The sequence below is a fragment of the Rutidosis leptorrhynchoides genome, chromosome 4, assembly GCF_046630445.1.
Source record: "Rutidosis leptorrhynchoides isolate AG116_Rl617_1_P2 chromosome 4, CSIRO_AGI_Rlap_v1, whole genome shotgun sequence".
In the NCBI taxonomy this organism is placed as follows: Eukaryota; Viridiplantae; Streptophyta; class Magnoliopsida; order Asterales; family Asteraceae; genus Rutidosis; species Rutidosis leptorrhynchoides.
In genome coordinates, this window is record NC_092336.1 from 93971524 (window position 1) to 93996773 (window position 25250).

A 25250-nucleotide genomic window follows, 5' to 3' on the forward strand; every position below is an offset into this window, starting at 1 on the left:
GTATGTGAAAATTGCTTGTATTATTTGATAATTATCTTTTACGAATCTAACTCTCGTCTATTTTTACAGTATAAAAAAAATGGATGTTAAGGATAAACCAAAATTTTAGAAGATCTATCCGGGGACATGATTGATGACTATGCAATTTCGAATAATGGCTATGCAATTTTCAAATAATGGTTATATAATTTCAATTAATGACTATGCAATTTCGATAATGGTTATGAAATTTTGAATAATGGTTACGCAAATTCGAATAATGGCTATGTAATTTATTGTACATTTTTCTTAAAAATATTTTTTTATCCACGTATCGTTTTGCTAAAATAATTGAACATTTTCGCCGCATCTAGTGGACGTCTTTACTAGTTTCATCTATTTGTTGAAGGTTCCTTCATTTTAATAATAATTGTTAATTCTATTAAATGTTATTTTAGGGGGGGAAAATGAACAACTTAATTAAACGAGGGGTGTCGATTGAGACTGATTTATGTGCATTGCATAATTGTCGTTGAATAACATTCAATGACATTAATTATCAATTAAAACCATTTTATTATATGCTTCGAAATTTTTGAACATACAAAGAGCAAAGTTATCTAAAAATTTGAATGACATTATGACTGATCTTAGGTTTACGATCACTGTTGCAAAACACCCCGTCTCAAATTGTTGTGACGCTCGTTGTGACGGTTTGGTGACCACTGACCACCTTGTCCCGTCTCGAAGTTAACTGTCTAATATGACAGTCAACAGTCAAAATTCGGGTCAAAGTTGAAAAAATCGCGTAAAAGTTGATAAAAATCGGGTCAAAGTCTGTCAAAATTCGAAAAAGCCAGAAAGTCGGTAAAATCAGTCAAATTTGTCGTATTTTAGTTTAAAATTTTTGTATTAAATTAACGGCGATAGAAATTATGGGTACAAATTAGTCAATTAAAGTTTTTGGCTTTAAAATGTGTATATACATATATACATTTATATACTTATATATTTAAAAGTCAACTTTGGTCAACTTCGGTCTCAACCCCCGTCTCGACCCCGTCTCGAACGTTTTGACATTTTTAGAACCCGCCCGTCTCGACCTCGTCTCACGTCTCTAAAAGTAATCTTTGTATACTGAAGTGATCGTATTTAAAAAACATATAACTAACATTTCGTAGCAATAGCACATATCATGAAAGAGTCACAGGTAATTTTATCACTATGTTCCTTACCATTATTTAAAAAGCGAACGGAAAAAGAATTAAAATAAGTGAATCAAATCATCTCAATTTAAGAGGAAAAACATGAAAGGAAAGTGGAAATCTTTATTCTCTCTCTCTCTAAAAAAACTTAAAGATCACCAAAGGGACATTATCTAGCGATATCGAAGTGTCCCTTTAATCTTGAAGTCATGGGTTTAAGTTTTATGACGAACATTATATATATATTCGTGTAAAAAATCGTGTTAGGTTTCTGCGTTTGCCTTTGAAAAAATTAAATATCACAAAAAGTTTAACAAAATTTTAAGTTACTTACATTTTTTATCAAAGTAAAACAGAGTGTAAAGCTACAACTTAAAAAGTAACGTTAGACAACTTCCTATCCTCGTTAGTTATAGTGAGTGACAGACCGTCAGCGACTTGCGTGAATAGGGACGGCGACGCCAAGTCCACTGCCAACTTTATTTTCATTTGGTAATGTATTATTTTTATTTATTTAATGTATTAAAAATTAATTTAAAATGGGTTAAAGTTTAAAGGAAAAGTGTAAAACACAAAGTGTTTAGTTAAATTGATCATGCATATATTTTTCAAGGGAAAATACATCCACAAACAACAATATGAGATGGGTTTTTTTAGGCGTCATCGTCGTTAACCTCCGGTCCGGTTACCGTGATAACCTGTACCCGAGATGATGATCTCTGGAGGGTGGCTAACGAATTGCCCGCCGGTCGATAGTCGGAACCTAACGACGACAAGAGGGAGAAAAACCCTACAAGATCTGTAGGTAAAAACCCTAGATCGTGAGAGATCGTGTAGTCGCCGTAAAGAGGCATTTAGCGTGAGATGCGGAGAGCGGTATTCGATGGATGCCGAATGCGTTGCGGTGGAGGGGCGTGTGAACTTGATGTAGGTTTTGCCCCATATTTATAGATGGGAATTAGGGTTTAGATGACTTGTGGACTAAGTCAATCTTAAGCTCTAATTAATAAACCCTACGCCATCATAAATGAATGTTAGTACTTGGTGCTAATGTGATATTGATGTAGATGAGAGAAACTCCGTTAACAGAAACTAGGATAGGAAATGATATTATGTTTGTTTAGACGGATATTTTTAGAACCACCAGTTGAAAAAAGTGGATCCCAAAAGTTTTGCATTAGATGTTATTATTGGCTAGTGATTGCGTAGTGTGTCGGCCGATGGTTGGTGGAGGACCACCACCCTTTGTCACCACCATATTTATGTAGACACTTTGTAAATTCATGTTAGTTGCATCACCAAACAAATGTAACAGCCACAACTTTTTTTATTAACAAAGTAAAGGTAATCCACACTCACTTTTATTTTGCTTACCTCGCAAGCCAATAATCATTCACCACACCAATACCAATTCAGTTGTGGTGTAATTTAAGGTTTGGGTCTAACTATTGGATGGATGTTAAGCTTATAGATTAAAAGGGAAACACAATCGTTTAAAAGCAATGTAATCTTTCTCAAGTTTTATAATAGTAGTTTGGTTATGTTATCTTAAAGTCAAATGAGTGACATAAAAGAAATACAGCTAAAACTGCAATAGATCAAACATCTTTCTTTTACTACTACTACTACTACTTATATACGGAGTAATACATATACCTATTTTATCTTACATTTTTCTAACGTTTACGTTTAAGAAATTCCTATTTGCCCTTGATAGGTAAAAAGATGAAATTTTCTTGTTCTAAGTTATATGGGGAGTAGGGATATTTTTTGACTAAATTGTAAATAGACAGAACGCAATTTGAGAATCCTTTTGATATGTAATCTTAGTCTAAACAGAATTGTGATCTAAAGATATCCATTTGCTACAATCTAGAAAAGATAAACCCTTTGCTCGGTAATTTCTACTCAATATCCTTGGTCTTTGCAAGAACTGTGTGAATTACTATACTACTTGATTTACATGGTTCTGGCTGGTTGATACAAAGGTGTTTTATATACACCGCATTGCACTCTATTTTTATTTGATGGCTTAACCTGAAATGTCCCGTTCATATTGATTATAAGCGTTCCATATTAATTGATTTCGTTGCGAGGTTTTGACCTCTATATGAGACGTTTTTCAAAGACTGCATTCGTTTTTAAAACAAATCATAACATTTATTTTATCGACAAGGTTAAAAGGACACCACCTAGATTATCAGAAATGATAATCTAAAAATATCACACTTACACACTACCAATACATATTGGTTTACAATTTTAATATGTTACAACAAAGTAAATTTCGAATGCAGTTTTAAACAATATAATACAAGCATGCTGACTCCAAATCTTGTCCATATATTAGCATGCAACGGCGGAAGCTCTTAATAATCACCTGAGAATAAACATGCTTTAAACGTCAACAAAAAATGTTGGTGAGTTATATGTTTAACCTATATATTTATCAAATCGTAATAATAGACCACAAGATTTCATATTTCAATACACATCCCATACATAGAGATAAAAAAATCATTCATATGGTGAACACCTGGTAACCGACATTAACAAGATGCATATAAGAATATCCCCATCATTCCGGGACATCCATCGGACATGATATAAAACTCGAAGTACTAAAGCTCCGGTACTTTGGATGGGGTTTGTTAGGCCCAATAGATCTATCTTTAGGATTCGCGTCAATTAGGCGTGCACTAATTCTCAAAATTAGTGATGTTCCCTAATTCTTAGGCTACCAAGCAAAAAGGGGCGTATTCGGCTTCGATCATTCAACCATAGAAAGTAGTTTCATGTACTTGTGTCTATTTTATAAAACATTTATAAAGCTGCATGTATTCTCATCCCAAAATATTAGATTTTAAAAGTGGGACTATAACTCACTTTCACAGATTTTTACTTCGTCGGGGAGTAAGACTTGGCCACTGGTCGATTCACGAACCTATAACAAATATGTACATATATATCAAAGTATGTTCAAAATATATTTACAACACTTTTAATACATTTTGATGTTTTAAGTTTATTAAGTCAGCTGTTCTTGTTAGTAACCTACAACTAGTTGTCCAAAGTTAGATGTATAGAAATAAATTGATATATATATTATCTTGAATCAATCCAAGACCCAGTGTATACACGTCTCAGGCTAGATCACAACTCAAAGTATATATATTTTTGGAATCAACCTCAACCCTATATAGCTAACTCCAACATTACTGCATATAGAGTATCTATGGTTGTTCCAAATAATATATATACATGGGTCGATATGATATGTCAAAACATTTGCATACTTGTCTATGGTATCCCAAGATTACATAATATATTAGAATACATGTATAATACAATATAAGTTAGCTAGGATATGATTTGTATAGAATCGTTACAATATTTCCCGTAGCTACAACAATAAAAAAATATCCAATCTTGTTTTACCCATAACTTCTTCGTTTTAAATCCGTTTTGAGTGAATCAAATTGCCATGGTTTCATATTGAACTCTATTTTATGAATCTAAACAGAAAAAGTATAGGTTTGTAGTCGAAAATATAAGTTACAAGTCATTTTTGTAAGAGGTGGTCATTTCAGTCGAAAGAACGACGTCTTGATGACCATTTTGAAAAACATACTTCCACTTTGAGTTTAACCATGATTTTTGGATATAGTTTCATGTTCATAAGAAAAATCATTTTCCCAGAAGAACAACTTTTAAATCAAAGTTTATCATAGTTTTTAATTATCAAACCCAAAACAGACCGCAGTGTTACTACGACGGCGTATGTCCAGTTTTACGGTGTTTTTCGTCTTTCCAGGTTTTAAATCATTAAGTTAGAATATCATATAGATATAGAACATGTGTTTAGTTGATTTTAAAAGTCAAGTTAGAAGGATTAACTTTTGTTTGCGAACAAGTTTAGAATTAACTAAACTATGTTCTAGTGATTTCAAGTTTAAACCTTCGAATAAGGTAGTTTTATATATATGAATCGAATGATGTCATGAACATCATTACTACCTTAGGTTTTGTGGATAAACCTACTGGAAATGAGAAAAATAGATCTAGCTTCAAAGGATCCTTGGATGGCTTGAAAGTTCTTGAAGCAGAATCATGACACGAAAACAAGTTCAAGTAAGATTTTCACTCGAAATAAGATTGTTATAGTTATAGAAATTGAATCAAAGATTGAATATAAGTATTACCTTGTATTAGAAAGATATCTTACTGTAAATAAGAAAGATTTCTTGAGGTTGGATGATGTGACAACCCGGAAATTTTTGACCAAATTTAAACTTTATCTTTAAATGATTTAACGTTTCCGACACGATAAGCAAAGTCTGTAAAATCGAATCTCAAAATTTTTGAACTATTCAAATACCCTTCGGTTGTTCTCAACGATTCGCGAACCATTATATGTAAATAGATACATATATATACTATAACTTGAAAACGTAACAAAGTTTTAATTGCATGATACCGTACATTAAACTTATTGGTTTATATATCTATTTGAATATATATGATTTCAAGTTATTTAATAAACGATAGTAACATTTGATTTTTGATTCGATTGATATTTAGATAAGTTAACTAAAACGTTTAAGATGAACTAGTAAAACACTAATTTGCTACAGTATTTTCAAATTACTACAGTACCCGAAAAGCTACAGTGTTTTTGAAAATCACTATTTGCTACAGTAAAACACTATTTCAAAATGAAAATGTATATATATGTATATACTACGAGACGATGATTTATAGAAGTAAATAATCAAAACACTCGAAAGTTTAAGATACACTTTGAGTGATATAATTTAGGAATAATTTAAGGCTTTATTTTGACAAAGGTACGTGTCCCAAAATGTAAATTACAAGTTTTCTCAGCGTACGAAGGGACACTTAAAAAACCGAAACCGGGACATAAGTCGAGTGACGACGTACGATTAATCGGAACAAAAATTACAAGTCAACTATGCACGTGAATTTAATATAATATATAATTAATTATATAAAATTATATATATTATATATAAATATAATATTATGTCGACAAAGATAAAAACAATCGAACCAGGCTGGTGACAGTTGGCCATGCGATCGCATGGCCGTATGCCCATGAAACCATGCGATCGCATGGACGGTAATGGTGGCTCACATCTATAAATTCCCACGAGTTCGTTTCAGTTTTTCATTTCCTTTTCTATATATCTCTGTATTATTATTATTATTATTATTATTATTATTATTATTATTATTATTATTATTATTATTATTATTATTTATATATTATATTATTATTATTATTATTATTATTATTATTATTATTATTATTATTATTAAGATTAATAATATTAATCTTAGTATTATTAATATTAGTATTATCAGATATCATTACCGTTATTATTAGTATTTTACATAAAATATTACGACGAGGTTAATGCCAAACAATTTCAAAATGAGTTTTCAAACGGGATAGAGCTAAGGAAATTATGAGTTATAGCTATGGAGGTTATGGGCAATATTCATGGGTATTGTTCGCAAGTCAAACCTAGTGTTTATCATCTCTGTTGCGTCTACGTACTTTTCTGCAATATTGAATCTCAATATTGATACGTGAGCATTCATATCTTATCTTTTATATATTAATTGTGTATCCATGTCTAGTGCTCGAGTATATATATTTATGCATGCTTGTATGCTAAATTTCGCCGTTAAACAATTTATAATGAATCACGAATTAAATACATATATTACTGGAAAAAGATATATGATATGCATGTTTTTGGAAAGCTAACGAAAAATATAACTTTTCATTTAGATATCGAATAGTTTCGATGAACGGATTAAAAGATATGATCAACTGAATTATGATTGACGTTAATTGGAATTGCTTTTGAATTTGCAATTAATATTTAAACAACTTGTTTACGAGATTGATAAAATAGATTTTTGAATATTACCAACCGAGTAAATGAATCCTTATATAAGGTACATCACGTTTTGTGAACTATTGTCAAAATTGACTTTTTGAAACGATTTTGGATAACTTTTGTATGTCGATCTCTAGCATTAGGATTATGATACACTATGACCAGATCTAGCTTGATAGACATTTATTGACCAACATATGCTCTCTAGGTTGAGATCTACGGTTATTTGGTACTCTGAGTTTCGATCACATTTCGGTGAACAACCTTATGTGCTGCTAAGGTGAGTTTCATTGATCCCCTTTTAATTGCTTTTGCAATATATTTTTGGGCTGAGAATACATGCACTTTATTTTAAACGCAACTAGCTTATAACCCGCAATTTCGCGGGATTACGCATACAAACATTGATAATAAGTCTATATTATATTATGAATGAACTTGATAATCGAGATAAAAAACTTATACAACTTATACATATGTGGTTTCAATATTTTCATAACCTCAATATACATGTCAATCTTTCTATTAAATATATACAAAAACATAGATGTTTATAATTTTTCTCATTCTAAGCCATATATTTAATAAAATACTAAACCGCCCTCCTATCCAAAATGAGGTTCACCCGGTCTGCAACATAAACATAAACAAAAACAATAAGTGAAGAGACGTTATATCTCAACCAAAGATCTAGTATCACCAACCTTATATTTTGAATATAGCACGCATAGCAGATACTACATAGTTACACGTCATCAAAATAACTAAAATGGAGCAAGTAGTAAAAAATATATAAACTCATTTATAATGGCGACAAAATAGGCAACTTGGTTAACAGGTCAAAATGACACCTAAATACAACATACTGAAATGCCAAAAAATACCTGTTGTAACTGGGATTACTATATTGGCTACTACCTCAGGCACACGTCTAACCGTCACCTCACTCTAGCTCGTGCCCTAAAATTTACAATAAGTGCCTATTTTGCAAATTGGATATACAATATAAAGTCGAAAAGAAAAACTGAAGTACATGTCAAATTAGAAAGTAATACAACATATTAAAATCAACAAAAATTTCAAAAACATTGTTAATTAGAAGATCACTTACATACAGGTTTATATCCATCAAAACTAATGAAAGAACTCTTGTTGTAAAGTGTGTTTTCCTTTCAACGTTTCCTTCTACAAATTCAAACCTATCAAACCGGATGATACCACAAAAGATACCACAAAAAAATATTTTCATCATTAAAAAATCAACACTTGAAATGATCATAAACTTAGGTCAACAGGAATATACTTAAATGGCAACGTATGAGTCTGTGTATGATATAAAGTAAGTTGATATTTAGGCATTAAAATTTTTTAGTCTACTTACTTTAAATGGATTCTAACGCTACATTTTTACTTTAATATTTCTTCTTTGAAACTTACCTGAATGTACTTAAAAGAGCTGAATTTTCATCACTTGTATTTAGACCCTCCTTTCTATAAATACTTTTAATTCCCTACTCAAGATTAGCAATCATATTTGCCACATGCTGAGACGGAAACAGAGCTTAAGACAAAGGCTTGACCGCCTTAAAAAGTACGTTCTCGACCTTCTGAATTCATAATTCAGCTTCATTTTGTTTTAAAATTTCCTGCACGTAAAAAAAAAATTAAAAATACAGAACACTAAAGTCTTAATCTTAATATATAAAACCAAAAAAAGCACCTGTGACTGTTCATGAAAAACTACATGTTGCATATCCCTTTATGAAGAACCTTGGTAAAATTTGAGGATAATATCCTACACCACAAAATCTATTTATAACAAAATGCTTGTTTCTTACAAAAATCCTAAACTAAGTTAGTATTGAACAAACATCTCAACTTCAAGAATCCTAAGCTAAATGATTCATGAACAACAATCCTAAACTACTTATTTCTTAAGGAGTTAATAGTATAGGTTATTTCAATTCCGTTATAATACAACGTTTCTTCAAACAATGAATATGAATACTCATGAATAACAGTAAGACATATACTATATATATATATATATATATATATATATATATATATATATATATATATATATATATATATATATATATATATATATATATATATATATATATATATATATATATATATATATATATATATTATATGTTGTCACTTACACCTACAAGGCATCACATTCCCAATCTCTCTACAGAGTATGGTGAGCTAGTAACTTTGTGAAGATATTTTTATTTGACTAACCGTTTGAAGTTCCTATCTTTCAAGCATTCTTATTGGCATATTGGGCTTGAACTTGAACCGTAAAATTGACTATCGACAATAAGCTTATCGATAGGAGCTGGAACCTGAAACATATGAACAAAACAGATACCATATGAATAATGAATATTCATGAATAGAAGTGAAGATGTAACTAATCCATTCTAATTTTTCAAATATGAGGCACAACTCAATTCCATATGATAATTGGTACTTACAATCGACAACATAGATAGATTGAAACGCATATCAGAAATGGAATTTTTTTCATTAACCCGATGGAATCACTGGACATTAAACCGCAGAAGGTGATAGGATTCTTACGCCATGTCTGGATATGCGAACCTTAATTTCAGTTTAAACCCTAATTCACAATGATTCCTGAAGAATGAACCCACTTCAGTTTTGGATTTACAAGCTTACTAACATCAACTTTCCCATTAACAATACATAATACAAAATAAAACAATAAGATGATAAAGTTAAATAAGAACCTGAGGCAAACAATCTTCATAAAAATTCCAGCAAAAAGTGCAGGAAATATGTTTGTCTTGGCAAGATCACCTGAAGCACCTACAATGGTCACACTGAGATTAGTTTTTTCTAGGGTTTGAATACTTACAACATCTTGTTCAGTAATGGGTTTGAATACTTACGATGAATCCTGAAGTATGAAAGAATTATCCATGTGCGAACCCTAATTCACATATTTTGTGATTCATAAGATTTCAGAAAATAATTTAATCGATCAATGCTTCGTGATCATCAGAAAATAATTGATTCGATGGATGTTGAATCGGAAAATAATTAAATCGATCGATTCAACATGTGCGATCCCTAATTCCATAAAGGAAGCTTTCTTATATATTATAAGAAAACTACGGTATTTTCTAATGAAGGTTTCGATTGAAATCACGTAGTTTTTCTGATGAAGGTGTCTGTATCAATAGGTTTTTCTGATTTTGTGATAATGGGAAGAGTAACCAGCGACCCCGTATTTTCATTAGGTACGTGAATTTGGAGGGTATATGTGTAACTCAACGATTGAAATTGAGGAGAGTGACAAATGTTGAGTGATCAAGCAATCTAATAGTTGTTATTAAAAGTTGATCTTTAATCCAATGGTTCTTTTTACTCCATTTAAATTTTTTAAAATTTGATTAGCAAAATTTGACTTTGTTATTATATATAATATAGAATATAGATATAGATAGATATAGATATAGATATAGATATAGATATAGATGGATACAAGTACATACTAAATTCTACACCGAGTTTGAACCGAAAATTCCTTAGCTTTGGTAACCAGTAACTGCCAGTTATAAGAACTGGTGGGCGCGAATAGTAGTACATGGATCCATAGGGCTTGATATCCACGTCTGAGCTAGAGCACTAGCCTTTTAACGGACGTATGCTATTTGAGAAGCGTACACGTTGGTTTGCGTGTATTATTAAGATGATTATACAAATGGTATAAAATATATATACGTTAAGTTTAGTTACCAGGGTGCTCAATTTTGTAGAATATTTTGATAAACGTTTCGGGATACAACAACTGAAATCTTGTGATCCACCTTTATGTACAGATTATGCACAATATTAAAACTATGAACTCACCAACCTTTGTATTGACACTTGTTAGCATGTTTATTCTCAGGTTCCCTAGAAGTCTTCCGCTGTTTGCTTATATGTTAGACAAGCTATGTGCATGGAGTCTTACATGGCATATTTTTCAAGGAAACGTTGCATTCACCAAATCATCACCATGTATCTTATTTTGACTGCATTGTCAACGGAAGTACTGTTGTAAACTATTATTTATGGTGATTGTCTATATGTAGAAATCATCAGATGTCGAAAACCTTTGATTTAAATATTCATTTATGGTGTGCCTTTTTAAAAGAATGCAATGTTTACAAAACGTATCATATAGAGGCCAAATACCTCGCAATGAAATCGATGAATGACGTGTTCGTCCATATGGATTTGGAGCGATCGTCACAATTGGTATCAGAGCGTTGGTCCTAGTGAACCAAGTCTTGCATGAGTGTGTCTAACTGATAGTTGTTAGGATGCATTAGTAAGTCTGGACTTCGACCGTGTCTGCATGTCAAAAGTTTTGCTTATCATTTCTTGTTGGAAATTACCTGCTTATTATTCCTAGTCTAAATACGTTTTACTGCATTGATTGTATGAATAGTGTATAGACAAAATTCATATCTTGGCATATCTATTACAGTAAACTTTGACTGCCATCTTCCGAAAATTTCTCCGTAATTTACGGGATTTTGGTATTATATTTACATATGTAAATTATGTATTGAAGAGTACCAATCTAAATTCTATAATCTATTTCATATCAAAAATCATCTATCTAATTATACAAGATGGATCCCGTATCTAGTTCAAATTCCTTAAATTCCGACAGCTATTCCGATATGGATATTCACCTGAACTCTGAAGAAAGTGTAACCGGAATGGATTAACCAATTAGCCATCATCTATTCTGGATGAATTGGGGATGGGTTCGTAGTCTACTTAATCATTGGAGACAAGAAGAAGGTGATCTCTTCCATCCACCACATTGCCCTCTTGGCGAAGAACCTGAAACACTTACCGGCGAACCTGTTCGAGACACCATTTTCTCTCTCATTTCCAGAGTATCTCGTCACGATAATATACTATCTCAAATTCTGGATCTTATTCATCTGCTCGTCCGAACCGCCAATCATCCCGGTGTAGTGGAAGAAGTCAACGAGCTTTGTGCTCGGGTAGTGGCTTTGGAGAATATGGTGCAAAGGTTACAAGCACCAGCAGCATCACCGGCATCAACAGTACCACCGACAATAACACCAATAGTACCATTACCACCACCAACAACATCCGCACCGCAAGCCTCAACATCACAATATGTACCTTGAACATCAACGTCATACGCATCGTAGTTATCAAGAAATACCAGCAACAATAACCGATGAAGTATTAACTCATTTCCCCTGAAGAAATTTTATGTATATTTAATATATATGAATTTTGAAATCAAAATAAATCTTTTCGTACTAAGCTATTACGTGTGAATCTTAACTGGTAGGTACTACTCGGTTATTTCATATTACTAATATGCAATGATGTACATCCTTCCTTAAGAACTTAACCATTATTAACTACAATCTCTGTTTCAACTTAATGAATTCCATTTCATAATAAACCAAGTGTATTATTCAATTACATAATTGAATTTACATTTTCATTTTTGATGTACTCGAAACTTTCCAGAAAACATCATCTGTGCCTTGTAAGGTTCACAAAAATTCCACGGGCACCAACATCCTTCACCGATGAATATCAATAAGAATAAATAATGAAGTGTTGATTTCATTAGTGAAAAATTCCGCAAAGATTATGTAATCTTTAATGTTTTAGAGATTAATCATTTCTAAGTCAAGCCGAAAATCAAATGAGCTTAATATGATATTAACTCATTAAATTCGTATTACATCTGAAGAAATATACATACATATATTTTCATAAAGACTGTAATGAAAATTCTTTTGTACAAAATATTACTTGTGAAATCTTTAACGGGTAGGTAATTTCCGGGAAATATATAAGTTCACAATTAATATATTATACTGTACATTCTTCAACTTTGATTCAAAAATTATTAACAATGCTCACAACGATATACAATCATTTTCATACAAATTCAATTACATATTCTGATATTGACGGATCAGAATCCAAGTCATAACTCTGAACCGGTGACATCATTCTTAGATCTCTACATCTTTCAAAGTTATACTTTGACTTTAAATCTGTGCAAGATCCATTAGCATTGTTTTTACCGAAAATAACCTTGCAATTCCTTTTCAAAAGTATCCAGTATTATCAACCGTTCAACCAGTCAACGACGACCTTTCAGACTTGTAACTTTGGTATATACGTTTTTGTTACTGGGGAACCTTTCATGTTCCACCACATTAACGGTAAATGTACCAGCAAATTCATTAATCTGTGACTTAAAGTCTCTCCGAAAAACCATTATAATTGTTCATTGAAACCCTATCATGTACTCATCCACATCTTGTAACGGTAATTGTCATACCAACTACCGGAAATTAGCAATCAGTATTTCGAAATTCGCAGAAATTCTACGCCAACAGTTATATATATACATATAATGTCTATCTCCTAGACTTATTTACTTCGAAGGTGAAGTTTCTGAAAAACACCCAAACTGCAAAACTAGTTCTCCGAATTTTGGAAAAATGCCGATGAAGCAGCAAAAACTGTAAACGACCTTAACAATCAAAAGTTTGATGATAAAGAATAGTATGGTGGTAAAGTTGATAAAAAGAGAAGGTTTGGAACTGAAAACGGATTGAGTAGACCATGAAGGAGGATGTGGACAAATCACAAAGACTAAACCTACCTTCAAAGAATACAAATGATTCAGTATCTGCTGAAGTCATTAACGAATACCTTGCTCCTGACTCAAAATCCGCTACGAATAAATCTTCTTCATCATCCTTCGATATTAGAAATTCTAAGATATTATCATATCTTTCATTATAAATATCTTCGATATTTCTGAAGATATCTTCATAACTATTATCATCCGAAATTATTTATCTCTTCACGCTATCTGTGTTACATCATAAAAGAAACTATTTTAGTTTCTAATTTCTGAAAATTTCGAAAAATGGATGTTTTTGAAGTAGTGTTGGGAATTGAAGCATGAGTTAGTATAAGATAATGACACTTGATCAACGTGATTATATTACAGTAAGTCATGTTGAGTTTCTAATGGAACGTGATAAAGGTTCACATATCATACCCTCATCATGAACCATGTTACATAACTCTTTCATTCTATTTAACCTCTAAACATATCAAGAAAATATTTTTCTTGATGATTCGGTCTTTTTCGAGGTATTCTGGTAATTTGACAAGTCAGATTGTGCCATTACCATTTCTTTCTTAGAACATTAATTATGTTCATTCTGAAATTCATACCTACGAATTTTGGACCATTATTCGCTTGACTTAAAGTCGGGAAGAGAAAACGAAAGCATGAAGCTCCGAAATATAATGGAAAATATAAAGCCCGAAAACAACCCCGAAATTACAAACCGTGTATATCAATGCGTATAGCAATATAAAGACACGGGAGAATGAAAAACAATATAACCCCAAGGTAATAGTAGAAGAAAATAACCTCCTCTGGTGGCAGATGAAAAAGACGAATGAATGATATGATAGCCAAGAAAATATCAAGAATCAGAACTGGATGAAGCATTTTCACAAATCTTTTGTAAGTATGAAATAAGAAAGAAGATTATAGGAGTGGTGAAAATAAATGAAACGGAAGAGGTCAATTTATAGCAAAATATCAGACATAGCAATCGAGGCATATTACGCATTTAATCAAAGGTAATCCTAATTTCCTTAAATTTCGAAGAATCAAATCTTATTTAAATTATGAAGATTTTTTATTCCTTAAATTCTGGAAATCAATCGTTACTACATCAAGAGATAAGACGAATCTCTATTCTCCATTTCACTCTATTACGATAACTTCTCTCATACGCTTCGAGTAATCGGATTGTTTTATCCGTATTATTCAATGGTGATAAAATTCTATTTACCAACTCATATTCGTCATGAAAACATTTTTATTGTTAGCCATGACGACCTCACTCAAATTTCGGGATGAAATTTCTTTAACGGGTAGGTATTGTGACAACCCGGAAATTTTTGACCAAATTTAAACTTTATCTTTAAATGATTTAACGTTTCCGACACGATAAGCAAAGTCTGTAAAATCGAATCTCAAAATTTTTGAACTATTCAAGTACCCTTCGGTTGTTCTCAACGATTCGCGAACCATTATATGTAAATAGATACATATTTATACTATAACTTGAAAACGTAACAAAGTTTTAATTGCATGATACCGTACATTAAACTTATTGGTTTATATATCTATTTGAATATATATGATTTCAAGTTATTTAGTAAACGATAGTAACATTTGATTTTTGATTCGGTTAATATTTAGATAAGTTAACTAAAACGTTTAAGATGAACCAGTAAACACTAATTTGCTACAGTATTTTCAAATTACTACAGTACCCGAAAAGCTACAGTGTTTTCAAAAATCACTATTTGCTACAGTATCTTATCTTTTATATATTAATTGTGTATCCATGTCTAGTGCTCGAGTATATATATTTATGCATGCTTGTATGCTAAATTTCGCCGTTAAACAATTTATAATGAATCACGAATTAAATACATATATTACTGGAAAAAGATATATGATATGCATGTTTTTGGAAAGCTAACGAAAAATATAACTTTTCATTTAGATATCGAATAGTTTCGATGAACGGATTAAAAGATATGATCAACTGAATTATGATTGACGTTAATTGGAATTGCTTTTGAATCTGTAATTAATATTTAAACAACTTGTTTACGAGATTGATAAAATAGATTTTTGAATATTACCAACCGAGTAAATGAATTCTTATATAAGGTACATCACGTTTTGTGAACTATTGTCAAAATTGACTTTTTGAAACGACTTTGGATAACTTTTGTATGTCGATCTCGAGCATTAGGATTATGATACACTATGACCAGACCTAGCTTGATAGACATTTATTGACCGACATATACTCTCTAGGTTGAGATCTACGGTTATTTGGTATTCCGAGTTTCGATCACATTTCGGTGAACAGACTTATGTGCTGCTAAGGTGAGTTTAATTGATCCCTTTTTAATTGCTTTTGCAATATATTTTTGGGCTGAGAATACATGCACTTTATTTTAAACGCAATGGATACAAGTACATACTAAATTCTACACCGATTTTGAACCGAAAATCCCTTAGCTTTGGTAACTAGTAACTGCCAGTTATAAGAACTGGTGGGCGCGAGTAGTAGTATATGGATCCATAGGGCTTGATATCCCCGTCCGAGCTAGAGCACTAGCCTTTTAACGGACGTATGCTATTTGAGAAGCGTACACGTTGGTTTGCGTGTATTATTAAGATGATTATACAAAGGGTATAAAATATATATACGTTAAGTTTAGTTACCAGGGTGCTCAATTTTGTAGAATATTTTGTTAAACGTTTCGGGATGAAACAACTGAAATCTTGTGATCCACCTTTATGTACAGATTATGCACAATATTAAAACTATGAACTCACCAACCTTTGTGTTGACACTTGTTAGCATGTTTATTCTCAGGTTCCCCAGAAATCTTCCGCTGTTTGCTTATATGTTAGACAAGCTATGTACATGGAGTCTTACATGGCATATTTTTCAAGAAAACGTTGCATTCACCAAATCATCACCATGTATCTTATTTTGACTGCATTTTCAATGGAAGTACTGTTGTAAACTATTATTTATGGTGATTGTCTATATGTAGAAATCATCAGATGTCAAAAACCTTTGATTTAAATATTCATTTATGGTGTGCCTTTTTAAAAGAATGTAATGTTTACAAAACGTATCATATAGAGGTCAAATACCTCACAATGAAATCGATGAATGACGTGTTCGTTCATATGGATTTGGAGCGATCATCACAGATGATCACTTTACAAGATTGGAAGTAAACTAGCAAACTTGGAAGTATTCTTGATTTTATGAAACTAGAACTTATAGAATTTATGAAGAACACTTAGAACTTGAAGATAGAACTTGAGAGAGATCAATTAGATGAAGAAAATTGAAGAATGAAAGTGTTTGTAGGTGTTTTTGGTTGTTGGTATATGGATTAGATATAAAGGATGTGTAATTTTGTTTTCATGTAAATAAGTCATGAATGATTACTAATATTTTTGTAATTTTATGAGATATTTCATGCTAGTTGCTAAATGATGGTTCCCACATGTGTTAGGTAACTCACATGGTCTGCTAAGAGCTGATCATTGGAGTGTATATACCAATAGTACATACATCTAAAAGCCGTGTATTGTACGAGTACGAATACGGGTGCATACGAGTAGAATTGTTGATGAAACTGAACGAGGATGTAATTGTAAGCATTTTTGTTAAGTAGAAGTATTTTGATAAGTGTCTTGAAGTCTTTCAAAAGTGTATGAATACATATTAAAACACTACATGTATATACATTTTAACTGAGTCGTTAAGTCATCGTTAGTCGTTACATGTAAATGTTGTTTTGAAACCTTTAGGTTAACGATCTTGTTAAATGTTGTTAATCCATTGTTTATTATATCTAAAGAGATGTTAAATTATTACATTATCATGATATTATGATATATTAATATATCTTAGTATGATATATATACAGTTAAATGTTGTTACAACGATAATCGTTACATATATGTCTCGTTTAGAAATCATTAAGTTAGTAGTCTTGTTTTTACATATGTATTTCATTGTTAATATACTTAATGATATGTTTACTTATCATTTATCATGATTATATAATGTAACAATATCTTAAAATGATCCATATGTATTTAGTAAGACGTTGATATAACGATAATCGTTATATATATCGTTTTCGAGTTTCATAATTCAATAGTCTCATTTTTATGTATATAACTCATTGTTAAAATACCTAATGAGATACTTACTTATCATAAAATCATGTTAACTATATATATATCCGTATATATGTCATCATATAGTTTTTACAAGTTTTAACGTTCGTGAATCACCGGTCAACTTGGGTGGTCAATTGTCTATATAAAACCTATTTCAATTAATCAAGTCTTAACAAGTTTGATTGCTTAACATGTTGGAAACACTTAATCATGTAAATAAAAATTTCATTTAATATATAAAAACATGGAAAAGTTCGGGTCACTACAGTACCTACCCGTTAAATAAATTTCGTCCCGAAATTTTAAGCAGTTGGAGGTGTTATCGTATCTTCTGGAAATAAGTGCGGGTATTTCTTCTTCATCTGATCTTCTCGTTCCCAGGTGAAATCGGGTCCTCTATGAGCATTCCATCGAACCTTAACAATTGGTATTTTGTTTTGCTTAAGTCTTTTAACCTTACGATCCATTATTTCGACGGGTTCTTCGACGAATTGAAGTTTTTCATTGATTTGGATTTCGTCTAACAGAATAGTGAGATCTTCTTTAGCAAAACATTTCTTCAAATTTGAGACGTGGAAAGTGTTATGTACAGCCACGAGTTGTTGTGGTAATTTAAGTCGGTAAGCTACTGGTCCGACACGATCAATAATCTTGAATGGTCCTATATACCTTGGATTTAATTTCCCTCGTTTACCAAATCGAACAACGCCTTTCCAAGGTGCAACCTTAAGCATGACCATCTCTCCAATTTCAAATTCTATATCTTTTCTTTTAATGTCGGCGTAGCTCTTTTGTCGACTTTGGGCGGTTTTCAACCGTTGTTGAATTTGGATGATCTTCTCGGTAGTTTCTTGTATTATCTCCGGACCCGTAATCTGTCTATCCCCACTTCACTCCAACAAATCGGAGACCTGCACTTTCTACCATAAAGTGCTTCAAACGGCGCCATCTCAATGCTTGAATGGTAGCTGTTGTTGTAGGAAAATTCTGCTAACGGTAGATGTCGATCCCAACTGTTTCCGAAATCAATAACACATGCTCGTAGCTTGTCTTCAAGCGTTTGTATCATCTTTTCTCTCTGCCCATCAGTTTATGGATGATAGGCAGTACTCATGTCTAGACGAGTTCCTAATGCTTGCTGTAATGTCTGCCAGAATCTTGAAATAAATCTGTCATCCCTATCAGAGATAATATAGATTGGTATTCCATGTTTGGAGACGACTTCCTTCAAATAAAATTGTGTTAATTCTCCATCTTGTCATCTTCTCTTATTGGCAGGAAGTGTGCTGATTTGGTGAGATGATCAACTATTACCCAAATAGTATCAAAACCACTGGCAGTCCTTGGCAATTTAGTGATGAAATCCATGGTTATGTTTTCCCATTTCCATTTCGGGATTTCGGGTTGTTGAAGTAGACCTGATGGTTTCTGATGCTCCGCTTTGACCTTAGAACACGTCAAACATTCTCCTACGTATTTAGCAACATCGGCTTTCATACCCGGCCACCAAAAATGTTTCTTGAGATCCTTGTACATCTTCCCCGTTCCAGGGTGTAATGAGTATCTAGTTTTATGAGCTTCTCTAAGTACCATTTCTCTCATCTCTCCAAATTTTGGTACCCAAATTCTTTCAGCCCTATACCGGGTTCCGTCTTCTCGAATATCAAGATGCTTCTCCGATCCTTTGGGTATTTCATCCTTTAAATTTTCCTCTTTTAAAACTCCTTGTTGTGCCTCTTTTATTTGAGTAGTAAGGTTATTGTGAATCTTTATATTCATAGCTTTTACTCGAATGGGTTCTCTGTCCTTTCTGCTCAAGGCGTCGGCTACCACATTTGCCTTCCCCAGGTGGTAACGAATCTCAAAGTCGTAATCATTCAATAATTCAATCCACCTACGCTGTCTCATGTTCAGTTGTTTCTGGTTAAATATGTGTTGAAGACTTTTGTAGTCGGTATATATAATACTTTTGACCCCATATAAGTAGTGCCTCCAAGTCTTTAATACAAAAACAACCGCGCCTAATTCCAAATCATGCGTCGTATAATTCTGCTCGTGAATCTTCAATTGTCTAGACACATAAGTAATTACCTTCGTTCGTTGCATTAATACACAACCGAGACCTTGCTTTGAGGCGTCACAATATATCACAAAATCATCATTCCCTTCAGGTAATGATAATATAGGTGCTGTAGTTAACTTTTTCTTTAATAATTGAAACGCCTTTTCTTGTTCATCCTTCCATTCAAATTTCCTTCCTTTATGCGTTAATGCAGTCAAGGGTTTTGCTATTCTGGAAAAATCTTGGATGAACCTTCTGTAGTAACCAGCTAGTCCTAAGAATTGGCGTATATGCTTCAGAGTTTTCAGGGTTTCCCACTTTTCAACAGTTTCAATCTTTGCTGGATCCACCTGAATACCTTCTTTGTTCACTATGTAACCGAGGAATTGAACTTCTTCCAACCAAAATGCACACTTTGAAAACTTAGCGTACAGTTTTTCTTTCCTCAGCAACTCCAGTACTTTTCTCAAATGTTCTTCGTGCTCTTGATCATTCTTCGAGTAAATAAGTATATCATCGATGAAAACAATGACAAACTTGTCAAGGTATGGTCCACACACTCAGTTCATGAGGTCCATGAACACAGCTGGTGCGTTAGTCAACCCAAACAGCATAACCATAAACTTGTAATGACTGTAACGCGTTCTAAAAGCAGTCTTTGGAATATCATCCTCCTTCACCCGCATTTGATGATACCCAGAACGTAAATCAATCTTCGAATAAACCAACGAGCCTTGTAGTTGAGCAAATAAGTCGTCGATTCTTGGTAGTAGGTAGTGGTTCTTGATGGTAAGTTTGTTCAACTCTCGGTTGTCGATACATAACCTAAATGTATCATCCTTCTTCTTGACAAATAAAACAGGAGCTCCCCACGGTGATGTGCTTGGTCGAATGAAACCACACTCTAAAAGTTCTTGTAATTGGCTCTGAAGTTCCTTCATTTCGCTAGGTGCGACTCTGTATGGAGCACGAGCTATTGGTGCAGCTCCCGGTACAAGGTCTATTTGAAATTTAACGGATCGGTGTGGAGGTAGTCCCGGTAATTCTTGAAACGCCCCGTCCTAATCCATCTGGACGAAGTCATCAACATTTGATTCCAGAGCGATGATCGACTCCAAGTAATGTCCTTAAAATGAGCAAATGCACAGCGGAAGATTTCTTTCATACCTGAGAATAAACATGCTTCAAGTGTCAACCAAAAGGTTGGTGAGTTCATTAGTTTATCATAAATAATCATTTCATAATTTTAATAGACCACAAGATTTCATATTTCCAATTCTCATAAATAAACGTCCCATGCATAGAGACAAAAATATCATTCATATGGATTGAACACCTGGTAACCGACATTCACAATATGCATATAAGAATATCCCCCATCATTCCGGGATCCTCCTTCGGACATGATATAAATTTCAAAGTACTAAAGCATCCGGTACTTTGGATGGGGCTTGTTGGGCCCGATAGATCTATCTTTAGAGTTCGCGTCAATTCGGGTGTCTGTTCCCTAATTCTTAGATTACCAGACTTAATAAAAAGAGGCATATTCGGTTTAATAATCCAACCATAGAATGTAGTTTCGATTACTTGTGTCTATTTCGTAAAACAGTTATAAAAATAGCGCATGTATTCTCAGTCCCGAAAATATATATATTGCAAAAGCATTTAAAAAGGGATTAATGAAACTCACCTAATGTATTTTGTAGTAAAAATACATAGAACGACATTGAACAAGTATAGGGTTGGCCTCGGATTCACGAACCTATAACATTTGTGTATATATATTAATACACATAATCGTAATCGAATAAATATATATAACTTTCTTAGTTATATCGTTTTTATGTTAATTTATATGTGCTATGTATTTATTATATATATTTTAACTAAATAAGATATTAAGTTTGTTATGTTATATATATTAATTATATTTATATATTTATATATATATGTAAATCATTTGTTTGTTAAGACGGTATTTTAATAATACTAAGATAATATTTGAAGTAATATAATGACAATACTAATATTAAATATAATGATAACATTAGTAGTTTTAATAAGATTGATAATTTAATAATAATGGTAAATAAATTAATAATTTTGATATCATTTCATAATACTTAATAATAATAATTACTATAGCAATTTCATTACTTGTGATAATATTAATAACAATACTTATGTTAATCATAATCAAAATCTTCACGTTAAATTTCTAAACCAATAATTAAAGCTTGTATAACATCGCTTTGTAATCCTAATCATAATAGTAATAATGATAATAATATTTATAAAAAAAAAATAGTAATCCTAATACTAATGATAATAATAATCATGTTATTAGTATTTAGGGAAAACATCAATTAATCATAACAACAACAATAATAATAACAATATAATAATAACAAATATAAGATAACTACCTCAATAATAAGCTTTCTAAAAAAAAGAGTACGCCACTGCCCAGGCTCGAACTCGCGAACCTTCGAATGATGCAAACACCCAAGACCAACCATCCATTCTTACTTTTCTATCTTTAATCACAGCTTAATTTATATAATTTGTTTACTTCAGCCCATCAGAAATTTCTCTCCATTAATCGACTTTTTGGGCTGGCCTTCATTTAAACAGCCCAAGCGTGGCTATGGCCCAATCTTTACAGCTGCTATTTGTTGAAAAAAAAAAAAATATGACGTAGCCAAGTTTCGAACACAGGATCACTCGCCTACTAAACACCCACTTAAACCATCGAACCATCATGTTACTTCTTGTTATACTCTGAACGTTTAATTTATTTAACATATACTAATTATTTATCATTTTCTCACTGCCTAGCATCACCATTATCATCAATATTTTTAACATCGAAATTATCATTATCATATCGTTCGCCATCACAGCATCATCTTATTCATAAACACCTTCATCGTGATATATCATCATACCACATCTTTATTTTTCTATTACATAAAATCACGATCAACATCGACCTCATCATCAACGATGGCGATATGTTCAACCCGTAACAGAAACAGAAAAATAATAGTAGTAGCAACAGTTAATGAGTGTAGCAGTTGTGGTGATTTGGTGGTGGATTACAGTGGTTGAAACCTAAATATACGAGTAGTCAACAGAAGGTAAAGATCACTAAAACAGTGGTGGTTATGATGGTTTTTGAGTGGTAATTTTGGGTTGTAAAACAGCCGACTTACAATGGTTATTTGACGGTGGATTCGGGGCTGGAGAACAGCAGAGATGGTGGTCAAATGGTGGCTGAAGAATTGAAGGATGGTGGTGATACCGGTGGTTGTTGAGCTTAGAAACCTAACCACAGTAGTATTAGGTGTAACTTAAATATGATGATGTGGTTATGGGTGTTCTCGATATAAACAGCAAGGAAGTAGATTAAGCAGCTTGCAGGTTATGGTGGTGGTGATCGATGTTCACGAAATAAAAAAAAATGGAGGTGAGAGAGAGATATAGTGAGTTAGAGAGAGAGTGTGAGATGGAGGTTGTGGTTTAAATGGTGAGGAAAGTGGTTGGTGATGATGTCAATTTAATTGATGGTGGTTATGACCCACGATGGTTAGGTGATGGGTTTAGGGAGGATGGTGGTGGTGTTTAGACAAACAATGGAAGCTTGAAGGGGTAGGTGATGTGTGATGGTGTTTCTCGGTTTCAACCAAACCGAGAGTATGGTGAGGATGTCAAGGGTGATGGTGGTTCAACGGAGATGGTGATCGGGCATGGTGGTGGTGGCTCGATGTGAAGGTGGTAGCCATCGTGATTGAATGAGTGTTGAGTGGTCGTTGATTGAAAGAGATTGGTTTTGGGTTCTTGGTTCAAAACAATAAAAGATGGTGATGGTGTTATACACATCTCACATCTTTATATATAACTGTGATGTAATTTTAATAATAATAAAATAACTATAATAATAATATAATAATAATTAATATATAATATAATCATACCATGTGATGGATGGGATATGAATTGGCAATAATACAGAGTACACAGCAACTTTATGTGCCAACAGTTGTCACGGGAACGCAATATCGTGTCCATTGCTAAACAGTTAACGTATAAAAGTGTTCCTAAAAATCTCAAATTTTTAGTTTAAATATAATTAATTATTTCACTCATTACCTGTTTGAAATCTGATCAAAAAGGTTTGATAATTGTTTATTTTTTTGTTCCAATTTATGTGTACGGAGTACTAATATTTAATCTTAAAAATGTAAAAATATTTATAATAAATCTAAAATCTTCGTAATCAATTTACAGTCCAACTTTTATCTTAATCATTCATGAACATGTATTAGATCTATATTAAAACTAACGAAACGTCAACCGTGTGTTACTGACGTTTACTAATTAGGCTCGAAATCAGTTATTTTTAATATATCCTCTTTCTATATGCAAACAGTTTTAAATAGCAAGTTTTAACTACTAAAATAAATATATTATATATTTTTTAATATAATTATATATATTTACAAGAAATATTTACATATATATCTATACATTTATAATAATAGCTTTCATTACATTGCATAATATTTTACATATTTATTTTCAACAATTAAATCATATATTATCTCATATAGTATTTCAAATTATTATATCTATACATATATATATATATATATATATATATATATATATATATATATATATATATATATATATATATATATATATATATATATATATATATAAATGTACATGTATTTATTTACAACTAGTTGTTCGTGAATCGTCGAGAACAGTCGAAGGTCAATTGAATATATGAACCTAGTTTCAAAGTTTTCGAGATTCAACATCACAGACTTTGCTTATCGTGTCGGAACATATAAAGATTAAGTTTAAATTTGGTCGAAAATTCCCGGGTCGTCACAGTACCTACCCGTTAAAGAAATTTCGTCCCGAAATTTGAGTGTGGTCGTCATGGCTAACAATAAAAATGTTTTCATGACGAATATGAGTCAATAATTAAAGTTTTATCACCATCAGGTGATTTGAATAAAAACAACTCAACTATTCGAAGCGTACGAGTGAAATTATCACAAAAGATTGAATTAGGATAAGTAAAGATTCGTCGTAACTTTTGACAGAGTCAGGGTTGAATTTTGAAAGTAAGATGCATCTTAACTTTTGACGTAGTCACGATTGAATTTAGAAAACAGGATGTGTCTTAACTT

The 25250-nt window shown here is 32.2% G+C and overlaps 1 long non-coding RNA gene across 2 annotated transcripts; it reads right to left on the minus strand.

Annotated features, from left to right (window-relative positions):
* Positions 1–7597: 7597 nt before the first annotated feature.
* Positions 7598–9492, minus strand: LOC139843717 (uncharacterized). Of its 2 annotated transcripts, XR_011757691.1 has the most exons (5): positions 9368–9492; positions 8835–8909; positions 8552–8760; positions 7999–8313; positions 7598–7744 (listed from the first exon to the last, which is right to left on the minus strand). It is a non-coding gene; the product is annotated as an uncharacterized lncRNA (long non-coding RNA). The 2 variants fall into 2 exon arrangements; XR_011757690.1 differs by having other exon boundaries at positions 7598–8313.
* Positions 9493–25250: the final 15758 nt, after the last annotated feature.